We start from the raw sequence: 13,081 nt of genomic DNA on the forward strand, positions 1-13,081 counted from the left end.
TCACACTTCAAGATCCTGCCTCACTGAGAGGGGAGACTATGTTTCACTCACGTTATTGCCAATTCTTCAAATGGGCGTTAGCTCCCGAAGGAAGTCTCTTAGCACCACCGATTGCCTCTGGATTAGCCTCGCATTCTACACCCAGGGCCCTGCACACCTCAGTCTTCTCATGAACTCTGTGTGTTAAGGGTTGTTCTGTTTTGTGGGTTGAAGAGAGTCAAGAAATGAAAGAGGCCTCCATACATCATGGAAGTGAAGCTCAAGGGCCAGGTGGCAAGAGATGCAAAGATAAAGTCTCCCAATATCTTGTACTGGGAAAGGCAAAGCAGTACAAGAGAGGCACAGTTAAATTCTAAGGCTTTTTGAAAGTAATGATCTACCATTATTTTAATTTATATAGTTAGGAAGTACAGGATAATAATTCAACACTTGCATTCAATGTATGCTGATCAAATATTTCCAACTTCTTTTTTTTTTTCCAAAATTTTATTGATAAACAGCAAGGAGACAGTTTCAAATCAAATCGGAAGTACAGTTTCAACAAATAACACACTTATTTCCAACTTCTTATTGCTTTGTGTTTTCAGCCTTCTAGGCCCTTCACTTCAAGTTGCTTATAAGTTTTTCATAGATTATTTTGTTAATTAATCTCCAAGCCAAGATCCACACCAGATTAACTCTGCCCTGGTGCCTGGGTTCTCTGTATCTCAATTCAAGAAGGCAGCCCAGGTGTCATGTTCAAAACTGTCTTTCAGTTGCAGGCTTAAATTCTACACTTTGGATAGGCAGATCCTTCCATAATAGTTTTAATCATTTTGTGAAGAAGCTAATCCTCTTATTCGTGTGCCTTTGTGAAAGCTTAGAGATCGCTGACACAATATTGAAACCTCAGAAAGCACAAGGTGTGTTGAAAACTTGTTGTCTTTCATGATTTTAAACGGCAGCTTGAATAAGAATAGTTCATAGAATAATCTGTGTATCTGTTGTTGTCCAATGCTTAAATTTCATTGTTTGGTGTAGAACATTAATTCAATACTTACTGACTTTACATGTGAATAATGTCATGCAAAAATAATTCTACTTCGTATGTGTAGAAAAATTCATTTTAAGACAATGTAATTCATTACTGTGCATTATTTTATGAAAACGGATACACTTGAAATGAAATACAACCAGTTTAGACTTAGTTTGGTATCGCTGTGTGTGTGTGTGTGTTTTATTAATGAAGGGTGAGAATCAGAAAGTAATCTCTAGTAAGCAGATAACAGGATGTCATAGAGGACAGGTGGTGATTGCCAATGTTTTCTATATATTGCAAATAGAAAATAAAAATGATTTGCTTTATGTTCTTGCTGATTAAGTAGCAGAGGTATTAATGATTATCCTTTTTTTGAGCCAGATCCTCCACTCTGCTCATGGCCCATACTAAGCATGGTACAGAGACTTTGGCATTCTAGTATTTGGACTACAGATAAGCAGCTTCTCCATGTGCTAAGCACATTTTTTGAAATATTACTCCCTGTTGATGCAAAGCGCCAGAATGCTGCATTCACCGGGATGGCTACAGCCACGTCGAAGCATTGCTCTCCCCGCGGCTGATACCTTCTTTTCCAGGCACCTATGTGGAACATTTCTCTCTATGCTATCAAGAAATGGGTATGAGGGAGGAATGTATGCAATGTGTTAATTATTGAAACTGTCCTACCAATTTGATTTGAAACTGTCTCATTGCTATTTATCAATAAAATTATGGAAAAAAAGATATGGGTATGAGAGGATAAGAGTGATGACAAAGAATTGCATGTTATGACATGGCGTTAAGAAACCAAAGGCTAGTCTGAAATTCAATACAAAATGACAGAAACCAATATAAAACTAGACAACTGAGTGCCTTTCGAGAGACAGTGTATTACAAGAATTTAAGCACAGCTAATCAGATTTACAAACATGTTTAAAAGATTTCTAGAGAAATCTAAGCCAAAGATGATTAATTACGGAGATATTCAAGGCAATATTCCCAATAGTTAGGAAATGAGCAAAAATATCCTAGTGAATCAAACATAAATTCTGTGAGGGTTGTTATGAGCGAGGCTGCTAAACAGATGTTGCAACTGTATTTCTAGAACATGTCTCTGATCTCTTCACACCATGAGAAGTCCACGCATCAGTACCAGTGGGGACACTAATGTCCCTTCCTGCTGTATTCCCAAGTGACAACACCCTCATGAAACTTCCTCCTTAGCAGATGCTGAATTGCACATTCAAGCATGGCTCTGGCCCGGCTCACTGCCTGGGTTTCCTCTATAAAAGTCTCTGGAAGAGACAGCTTCCCAGGGACACCCCGCTCAAAGCCCCCCTCCTGTCCATCTCTTGGACAGGAGCTTTCTTTCCCTCAATAAATATATTCTGCTCATAACCTCCATTTGTTCCTCAGATTCATTCTTCGGTTTAAGAGGACTCAAGTTCATCCAGGTCGGCTCGCCTAGAGGACGTCCAAGAGTAGCAGGCACACTTTATCCAGCCCAGCATCTTTCCTACTCACTGTGCTGCTTTATATCAAGTTCGAGTCCAACTGCACCCCACATTTTGATGCGGTAGTGTCCTGTAGTGGTGCTTATCAGGCTTGTTGCATGGCATTTGGTGATGTAATTTGGTTGCATAACTTGGACTTTTCATGCATCCACACTCTGATCATATCATTTTCCATAAAGATAATGGAAGATTAATGGATCTTTCCTCTAATGATACAGGGACAAAAACTGATCCCGGGTGGGTGACCTCCAGATGATACAGGGAACCTCCGAATGACATAGAGGAAAAATGATTACCCAACCCGACCTGGACGAGCTCATGTTCTCTAAAACTGAAGAATGAATTTTAGGAACAAATGGAGGTTAAAAGCAGAATATATTTATTGAGGGAAAGAAAACTCCTGTCAGAGAGAGGGACAGGAGGGGGACCCTGAGTGGGTTGTCCCTGGGAAGATGTCTCTTTCAGGGACTTTTATAGAGGGAAACCATTGGTGAGGTGGGTCTAAGGTGGTGAAGGAGAAGTGGAAACTCAGTTGGGCATGAGGTGGGACAAAACTATGGACAACCAAGGAGATTACTGTTGTAACTCAAAAATGAGGCAGGCTCAAAAAGAAAAGAAGTGCTTTATTTTAGCTGGTACCCAGCTGTGACCACCCCGGCAAGACGCTGAGGTGTGCCCCAGGAGGATGAGGGGAGTGGGTATTTAAGTCGATAAACTGCAAAGGAGTGAAGTCAAGGGTTCAACTAGGGGCTACAGTTGAAAAATTATCTATTTCTAATGAACAATAACAGGTGCAGTGGTGGGTACAGTTTGTAGCTGGCAATGAGGGCAAGAACAGGCTGGAACTAGATTTGGGTGTGCACAAAGGACAGCGTGAGAAAGGCCCAACTGCAGGTTCTCAAGTAGAGAACGGGGCACAGTGGAAAGTTACAGCATTTAGAATGGCGCATACAGAACAAGTTGGCGGCACATATGTCGGGTTATAACAGTTAATAAAGTTACAGTGGAACCATACAGAGCTACAAAACTTGAATCAATTGCACAGGTTATAACAATTGCAAGCACCATCGTTCAGGCAAAATTCATTAATTACAGTACAAATGGGGAAGCGAGTCACTTAGCAAGCTGGAGTGAATATGGGACAGGATTTCTTTCTGTTTGGGGTTGGGCTAGTGTCTCATTTGGGCTCTTTCAAGGTGATTGATACCTATTTAGAATTTCAATCCCTGATGCCCACCCAATGTGAAGTATGTAGCTGTGTTTACTCTTTTGTCTTGGTCTTGAGGTCTGGTCCATATGGGAGTGTCTGTCTCTTCCAAGTTGCAAAGTCACCTTGTCTTCCATATTGTCTCTTTGAGGGCCTGGCCCTGTCTGACTGCCTATAATATTTCTATTTAATTCAGCATCCTACAACACTAACATGGTTGATTATTCTTTATTTCCTACTGATAGCTTCAGAAAATAGCATTTCTTTACGTAATCCTATAAGCTGACATACTTAAACATACAGTCTACTTTGTTTTGGAAAAGAACACATCCATGTAAATCCATCCAGATCAAAGAACCAACACAGTATTAATGCACCAGGAGATCTCTCATAGCTTTCTCCAGTAATTAACCCAATATCAGTGTTACAGTTTAGATCTAAAATGTCCCTGAAATGCCTCATATGTGTGCAAGGTGATTGGAACATAGGGGTACTGCAGTCACTAGGAGATTCATCCACTGATGAGCTCAGCAGCTGAATGCACTGTGGGAGATGGGGCCTGGGTGGAGGTGGTCACTGGAGCTGTGCCTGGAGAGGGGCATTCTCGTCCCAGCTCCTCCCTCCTCTAGATGCTTCCTGGCTGGCATGGATTGAAGAGCTTTCACCCACTATCCTCTTCCACCATGCCATTTCTTTTTTTTTTCTTTCTTTCTTTCTTTCTTTCTTTCTTTCTTTCTTTCTTTCTTTCTTTCTTTCTTTCTCTTTCTTTTATCTTAGTGAAGGGTCTACAGGGTGTTCAGGGTCTCACTACTAGATCAGACTTGTAGTGATCCACCTATACAGCCTTCCAAGAGCTGGGATGACAGGCGCACACCACTACGCCTAGCATCAACTGCCGTCTCAGCACGCCCCGTGGGTGGGGCTGGCACTACCACCCTCGAAGTCACTCAAGTGTTGAGTAAAACCGCAAACCAAAGTAAATTTCTCCTCCTTTAAATTGTGAGTGTTGGCTATTTCGTGGCAGTGTGGCAGAGTGCCTAAGGCAACTGTAATCGTGAACAGTATGAGCCACAATGCTTATCTGTAAATTGTACATAAATGGATTCCCATTTCATGAACCCCTTTGAATACAAATCACATATTCTAGTTTTTCTGACTACCTTCACTTACACTGTATATTGGTGTCATTTTTCATTGCAGTGAATACACCACTAGTCATGTAGGAGCTTGACGGTTTTGTTACTATGAGGTTTATTTTGGTCTTCTTCTAATAGTTGCTCCCCTTTGTGACTTTTTTATTCTTTAAAAAAGTCTATATGAGATGTTATTTGTTCCTTAAATGCTTGAATGAAAATAGAAATGAAGGCAACTGTTCCTAAGATTTTTAAAGATAGTCTTCAATATTTGACGATTGTAATAAACATAACATTTAGTGCATAAACGTCTTACATAAGACTAATCAAACTGTGAAGTTTGTTGGTTACTTGTTAAGAATTGTAATTGTTTAAAATCATTGGCATAATGTTTTCATTATATCTTATGTCTTAAGGATTTTCTCGTATTCTTGATTTGTTGTGCCAATTTTTAAAATTGAGGCCCTAATTTCTGTAGTATGCTTTCCTTCTACCTTGAGAATATAACTATTTTGTGAGTTATTGATTAAGGCCATAGCTTTAGGTTCACATAAGTTTCAAATTTTTGTGGTCAATTCAAACTTTTATAATCGTAAAATACTTTAGTCCTAATGTCTATATTTTCTGCTGTCATAATAGCTAGTCTCATTTTCTTGTCTTTGTCAAACATACATTTTACCTTTTAATTTCCTAAACTTTGCCTGTTTGTATATATGTATAAAATGTATACAAAACATGTATTTTTTTTTTTTTTGTGGAACCGGGGATTGAACTCAGGTCCCTGCGCTTGCCAGGGAAGTGTTTATTACACTGAGCTAACTTCCCAGCCCCAACATGTATATTTTTATATCTATATATGTAATATTTTATCCGGTTGGATAGTCTTTGTCAGAGGTATATCCAAATATAATTCAATGTTACTGTGTGTATATTTGGACTTAAATTCTTTATCCTATTAATTTTCTAATCTTCAACATGTGAGTTCATGCTCTTTCTGTTCTCATTTGAATAAAGCAGGATTTAATTGCTTCATTTCCTTTCATATACATATATTTTTGGAGGGGGTTATTTTTTAGGGAAGGGTCTACAGGGTGTTCAGTGTCTCACTACTAGATCACTTTCAGAGTGAACTGCCTATTTACAGCCTCCCACGAGCTGGGAATACAGGTGCGCATCATCATGCCTAGTCTCAGTTGCCGTGTCAGTATGCTCCAAGGCTGGGGCCGGCATGGCAGGCCCAGTGATTGAATCCCTAGCCTTTGAGACTGCTTTAATCCACTGAGCTATTTGGCTGGCCCTCTTTCCTATGCTAATTTGTTGCAAGATTTTTTCTTTTCTTTCTTATTTTATGATAGAGATAATTCCCTTCAACTTTCACTTTAGCATCCACAATAAATTAATATCCCTTCAGAGAGATATTCTTTTGAGAAAATTTAAGGTCTTCTTGTCATTATTTAGGGCAACTTGTCATTATTTGATGTATTCAAAATCTACTAAGCATATGTGTGCAAAATACACAGAACATCAAGTTTCATTGCTCTTTACATCTGCTTTATTTTTGAATACTAAATATTCTTTTTCCTTTTGAAGAGCTCTCCTTTAATAGTTATTTCCATATGTGTTATTGGAAATGATTGAGCACAGGTTACATCTATGTTTTCTGTCTCTAACCCTAATTAAAAAAAAATACAAAAATGAAGGTTAGTAGTTATTTTATGTGCTTTGAAGAGATTCAATTTTCTTCTTCTTTCCATAGTTCCCATTGTAAAGTCTGCTGTCAGCTTTACTGCTGAAGTTTGGAAATGATGTTTCATTATTCTTCAGATACTTTGGAGATATTTTCCTGAGTTCTTTAATATTTTACCTCTAATACACCTATTTGTCGGGTTCTTTGTATTTATTATGATGCACACTTATAATCTATTAAAATCTGTTATTGAATGCTTTTCATCAGTTTCACAGAGCTCTTGAATCATTTAAATTATACATTTTTAATCATTTTCTCTCCTTTTAAATTATTTTAAATTGCATGTGTATTTGAAATTTCATTGCATTAAAATATGTAATTTTGTTCTGATACACAATTTCCAACTTTTTAAGGTTCTGTTCTCTAATACAAATTGTCTAGCAAATTGTCTTTGAGCAGTAAATGCTATGATTTTCTTTTTTAATTTGAAATTAAATCATTTTATTGTTCATTTTGGTTCTTTTATTTTGCAGTGTCAAAGCATTTCTTTGATAGTTTTTACAGGTGTAACTATGGATACATTTGGAATTTTCAATTTTCTATCTATGCTCTTAAATAAACTAATTGCACTGTTTTAAAGTGTATGCCTGATGATGTCAGTATTTTGATTTATTAGGGATGTATCTTTATTGTCTATTTTTTCTGTTATTTTACAATTATTTACTATCTTCTAATAGGCCAGCTGGTTTTTTATTCAATATCAATATTTTTAAAGTGTAGCTTTTTTAAGATTAGAATATATTTATTGATGGAACGAATCTCCTTTCTGGGAGGACAGAAGTGGTGGGGTATCTGAGTGGGTTGTCCCAAATGTAGCATTTACATATGTTTTTGAATATAGTTCTCTGTCTCTCTGTCTCTATCTCTTTCTCTTTGTCTCTCTGTCTCTGTTTTTGTCACTGTCTTTCTGAAACATTTTCTTTTTCTCTGGTAAACAGGTAGCAGAAATGAGTACTGTCTTTAACCAATCTATTTTGAACCCTTCAGAAAGTTTTGTGAGAGCTAGTCTCTTCCTAATTCACCTTCACCCTACCCTACTCAATAGAAATGTGACATGAGCTACATGCATCATTTCAAATAGTCTTAAGAGATTGCTTTAAAGGTGAGAAGAAGAAGGAAATCCTAGTTCTATTATTGTTTTGTTAATCTGGCATTTAGGAAGTGTTACTCCCTCAATGTGCTATCGCATAAAGTTATTTACAAGATATTTAATATCCTTTTTCTTTTTATACATATAAAACATCTCAAGGTCATGTGTGCTTTGATTATAGTATAACTTAACTTGGACTTACCATAGATCATATATTCAGTAACCTCACAGTATGAGACTTCTGGCTAAGTTGCAGCCCTTTGATGGCCTGATCTGGAACTTTTCTGTTTCTCATGGTCTCTTTTCCTTTGAAGTCCTCGGCTCTCAGTTTCATCTTCTCATCTTCCTAAGACTGTCATCATCTAGGCTTGAATTTCCAGATTTTAACTATTTGTGTTTAACACCTCAAGAATCAACAAATGTCTCAATGGAGAATGTTGAGCAAAGATCCCAAACTCACACAAACTCTCTCGGTTCCTTCTGACATCTTGGCCTTCTGTGGATGGGCTGCCCTGGTAACAGAACTATGACAGTTTGTCTTCCTTTCCCTGTAAAGACTATGAAGACATCAGCTGGGAGTCCTAGCTGCACACATGCTACTTCTCCATAGCTGCTTGGAGCTGTATCACTTACTAATAGGTGCTCACTGTTAATAAGAAAGCAGCACCCAGGACAGGCTCTGCGCAGCCCTTTCCTTGTCCCCAAGATCCTGGTGGTCAAGTGTCCTGCTGTTATGCTTCATAGTGTGCTGAGATGTCAACAATTTTTTTATGTGTTTTTGTTAGCTCATCTAGTGTTTTTTTTTTTGAAGGGGATGATATAGATTTGGGATACATTCAAGAAATTGTACTTATTCTGTCTTTACATTGTTGATTTTTTAAAAGAATCCAACTGTGCCCTGCACTTAGATATTCACCAGGCATTATTTCCAGCAGTTAACGCACATGGAAATATTATCATCCCATTTTTTGCTGTGAAAGATGGGCAGCTACAATATGCAATACACAGATACCAAAGGGCATGCCATAGGCCCAGCACTTATCAAAACACACTTCTGCAATGGTAGATACTAGGTTCATTAACTAATGGATTAAATTACAATGAGTGAATGGAAGGGACTGAGTAGACCAATACTGAGAATTAAACCCAGGGTTTCATGAATGCTAGGAAAACACTCTACCACTAAACTATAATCCCAGTCCATTTTATTTTTATTTTGAGACAAGATTCTATTCATTTGCCTAGAATCACCTGAAACTAGCAATCCTCCTCCCTCAGCTTCCTGAGCGGGTGGGATTACAGGTGTGGGCCACTGCACCTGCCTGTATACACTTTATATTATAAATTATTCAACATCCTGTTCTGTTATAGAAAGGAAAACAATTTGAAATATAGTAAAAGCCTTAAACTAAGGGAAGTTAGTGAATATGACTTAAAACTAGAGAAAAAAATAGAAGTTCAAACTCACTGTCCAGTATCCAGAATTCCTACAGGTATCCTCATGAAAAATATTTTAAAAAGCATCCCTAAATTGAAGATAATTTATTTTTCAAAAATATCTCTAAGCAGAATAGAATCTCAAAATCCCATTAAAGTTTGTTATTTGAATGGTATAAAGTGTGAAAAATTACATTTCATCCATACAGCAGTTAATGAAGTATTTTAAATAGATACGAACTCTTTGCAAATTCAATAAGGACTTATCTGGGATAAAATAATGCAGCAGACTAGTGGTAGGAGAAAGAACCTGAGTTTTCTGACTGACTGTAATAATTCCATTTCCTAAGCTAGACAATGTATGAGTCTAATGTGTGTGCATAGCTGTTGATACTCATTAATGCTTTGCTAGTATGTGAAGAAGCCCACACATCATTACATTGCTTCCTTTTAGATCGTACTGACCCATCTGGTTCTATACTCCCTACCACACTAGGAGGAGCAGATTGGCACTAAATAGCCTAGAAAATACTTATCCGGTCACCAGACCAATGCTCCACTCTTCCCATTCATTTCAATTTGATTCTTTCTGCTGAATTGATGAACCTCACATGTAAGGTCACCTCGCACCAAAAGTAGAGCTCTTCACAGTGAAGTCTTCATGCAGAGATGTGGGCTTTGCCTACCAAGTGACTGAGCCACGTGCAGGAGGGAAGAGTGCAGTGTGGATGTCGGGGGAGACAAAGTCATAGATCCTTTGGCATTTGACTATTGTACTCCTGGTTTTCTATTTATACATAAACCTATGTCTCCATTCCAACCACCCCATTGGTCTTTTTCAGTTTCTCAGCCATAGTGAATTTTCAGTCTTCCTTCAGATTCACAGATTCTTTCTTCTTTAAGCTCCTGATCTCTTCAAACGGGTGAGTCCTACATGTCCCATGCCGAAATCAATAGTAACTCCCCTAATGTAAATTCTCAAATGCTTTGTATTCATAAGAATGTCCCCATTACATCTGTAAATATTAGTTTCACAATTCCTTTTCATTGATCAGTGAGGATGAGGATCTAAGTTATTTCATAGTTTTTTTTTTTTTTTATGCTGCTGCAGTGTTTGTATCTAAGTACATAACCCTTGTACCTCTCAGAGAGGAAAGGAAAGCAAGTCAGTGACAAAACCTTTCTGGGCTTCCAGGAATTTTGTTAAAAAATTACTTTATTTTTATTTTTATTTGACTTTATTTTATTGAGAAACAAATAACAATGGGACAGTTTCAATAATTAATGCATTGCATACTGTTGTCTTCTTAATGGTTATTCATATTACAAGATGTAGACATGATGTCCTGTCCAAACACTATTAGTACAAATCTTTCTATTCATTGAATTAAGAGACAGTAGCTCTATGTCTATCTTATTTTGAATATACAGATACAAAATGGTCCCTCATTATATCCCCCTTTTTTATTTAGTTTTGTCAGGAAAGGTATTCTATTGTCATTTAAATATTGTAGGAACATGAATTCAGGAAAATATTCCAATATAGTCCAGTAATCCATAATAGTAGTGGATTTCCTGTAAGACTGGCAATGTTAGAAGTTGTTGACTTGAGCCTTTTACAGCTCATCATATTAATATTGCTTTACTTTTTATACTTCGTTTTTATAGTTTTCTGTTGGATGACTCAGACTAAGATAAAACAAGACCTGTATAGTAAGAAATGTAACTTTTGTATCTCACAAGGTCAGTCAAATCCCCTCAGGATTTATCCTGAGACCCTGTACTGCAGTTTGTAGATCCTTTGTCAGTGTCAGCCATATGAATGAGTCACTGCAATTGCTTGACCAATTTGCTCTCTGTGAAAGCCTGAGAAAATGTTTTCTTTCCATGGGACTCTTCTTAGGCACACTCTACATCATCAACCACTTTCCTCTGTGGTCCCATAATCTCCTTGATCAGAAAATTTGGGACACAACTGAGTTACATGGTGCTATAGTACAGGTTCTCCTATGTCTTGAATCCTCACTGAACTTGAAAGGCTAGGGCCAAAATGTTGGCTGTCCTTGCAGCCCTTATTTTTCTCTAATTTTTGGTCTGCAAACTTATGTTGTTAACCCTCCAGAAGAGAAGTTTGTTATTATTAACTTGCAACATAGGCAGTTGAGCTTATCCTGACTATCTGTCTGAATATCAAACATCTTAGACATAACATGGAACAGGTATTTTCCATCAAGTATTGATATGATAAACTTTAAGTCCCTAAAGAATATGGGGGAAAAAGTTTTTTAAAAATAAAATAAATTTAGAAAAATAGTAATAAGCAACTACATATTTTTGTATAGAAACTTAGGAATCTAACCATATACAGTATTGTAGCAGGACAGTCCTATGACATTTTTAAAAAAAATTATTTTAAGGGCTGGTGGGATGGCTCGGTGGTCTAAAGCACCTACTTAGAACAACTCAGCAAAGCACAAGGACCACGGTTCAATCCCCCAGCACCACATGCCAGCCAGCCCCGCCCTCTGGTGGGCTGAGCTAGCCACACACACACACACACACACACACACAAATAAATAAATAAATAAATAAACAGTAATTTAAAAAAAAAAACTATTTTAACAACCATGATCTAATTTAAAAATAAGTATGCCTGCACAGGTATTAGGATCTCAAATGTATAGGCATTTGGTACAGATTCTTGCTATATAGCTCAGACTCATAGTGATCCTCCTTGTTTCAGCCTCCCCAGTGCTAGGATTATAGGTGTGGGCCACCACATCTGGACTCAGTGGCTAGCTCAGTGTGCCCAGGGGCTCAAATGTACTGATTTTAGAAATCACTGCCATGTCCTGTGCAGCTCTCAGTGCTCTCAGGGGGCAGTGGGGTCAGGAAGAAGATGGAGTAATAAAGAGCCAGAAAGCTGAGGTCAGGTAGAGCCCTTTCTCTGGAAGGGAGGAAATAAACTGCTCACCACCCTTAGCTCACTTATTTATACATTTGGCAGGTTGGTATCACAAGATGCCACTTTGACTAGCAACCCATTACTTGGATTATCTCTGGCCTGGTGTTCTTCGGACTGAAACAGCTTGTTTGTGTTGTTTGCCTCAGCCCCACAAGTATGATCAATATCCAGCTTCTGTGTCTCCCTACAAGTCTCATTATGTGATCACTTTTCCTTAACCCAGAGAAAACTGACGTCCAAGGAGTACTAATAATGGCAATCGTGAGTCATCGCAGTGAACGGCAGGCTGTCCCATACTGCAGAATTCCCCTTAATTACTCACAGTGTTCCCAATGAGTCCTGGCAGTGGTGCCACAGTGTGCCAGTAACAAAGGGATCGCTTTTCTGAATTAAATTTAACTGATGCTATCTTCAAAACTCTATTATTCTAAACTGCATGTATATGACAATCTTAAGTTTTGTCTTGGTTGGTTGTTTTGGGTAATGAGGACTTCTTTATAACAGTTGGTATGTTGTATGTGCACATATAGAAAATCTAAGAAAAAGTGGTTTACATGATGATGTTTTTCAAGCATCATGTAATTGTAGAGTTGCAGGATAGTTCCAGGGAGAGTTCAGTGTTTTAACGGTGTCAGCCATAAGCCAGGTTGTTTATGTATATCCTTGCTCTGTAACTCCTGGTAAACTGGCTCTGTACTCACCATTTGCAGTGGTGTCTTCTGATCCACAGGAGGTGGGTTCCATGGTCCACAGCAGGTGCCTGAAATCATAAAGAATACCAGAGCCTAATCAAACTGTATTTCCCTATACATATGTATGTACTAGTAAAGTTTAATTTATAAATTGGACATTGTAGAGGTTATAAAACACTAATACAGAACAGTAATTGTAACAACATACTATTCTCTGTCTCTCTCTTTGTGTCTCTGTCTCTGTCTCTCTCTCTCTCTCTCTCTCTCTCTCTCTCTCT

Source organism: Octodon degus, unplaced genomic scaffold (genome assembly GCF_000260255.1).
Source record: "Octodon degus isolate 3935 unplaced genomic scaffold, OctDeg1.0 scaffold00002, whole genome shotgun sequence".
Classification (NCBI taxonomy): Eukaryota; Metazoa; Chordata; class Mammalia; order Rodentia; family Octodontidae; genus Octodon; species Octodon degus.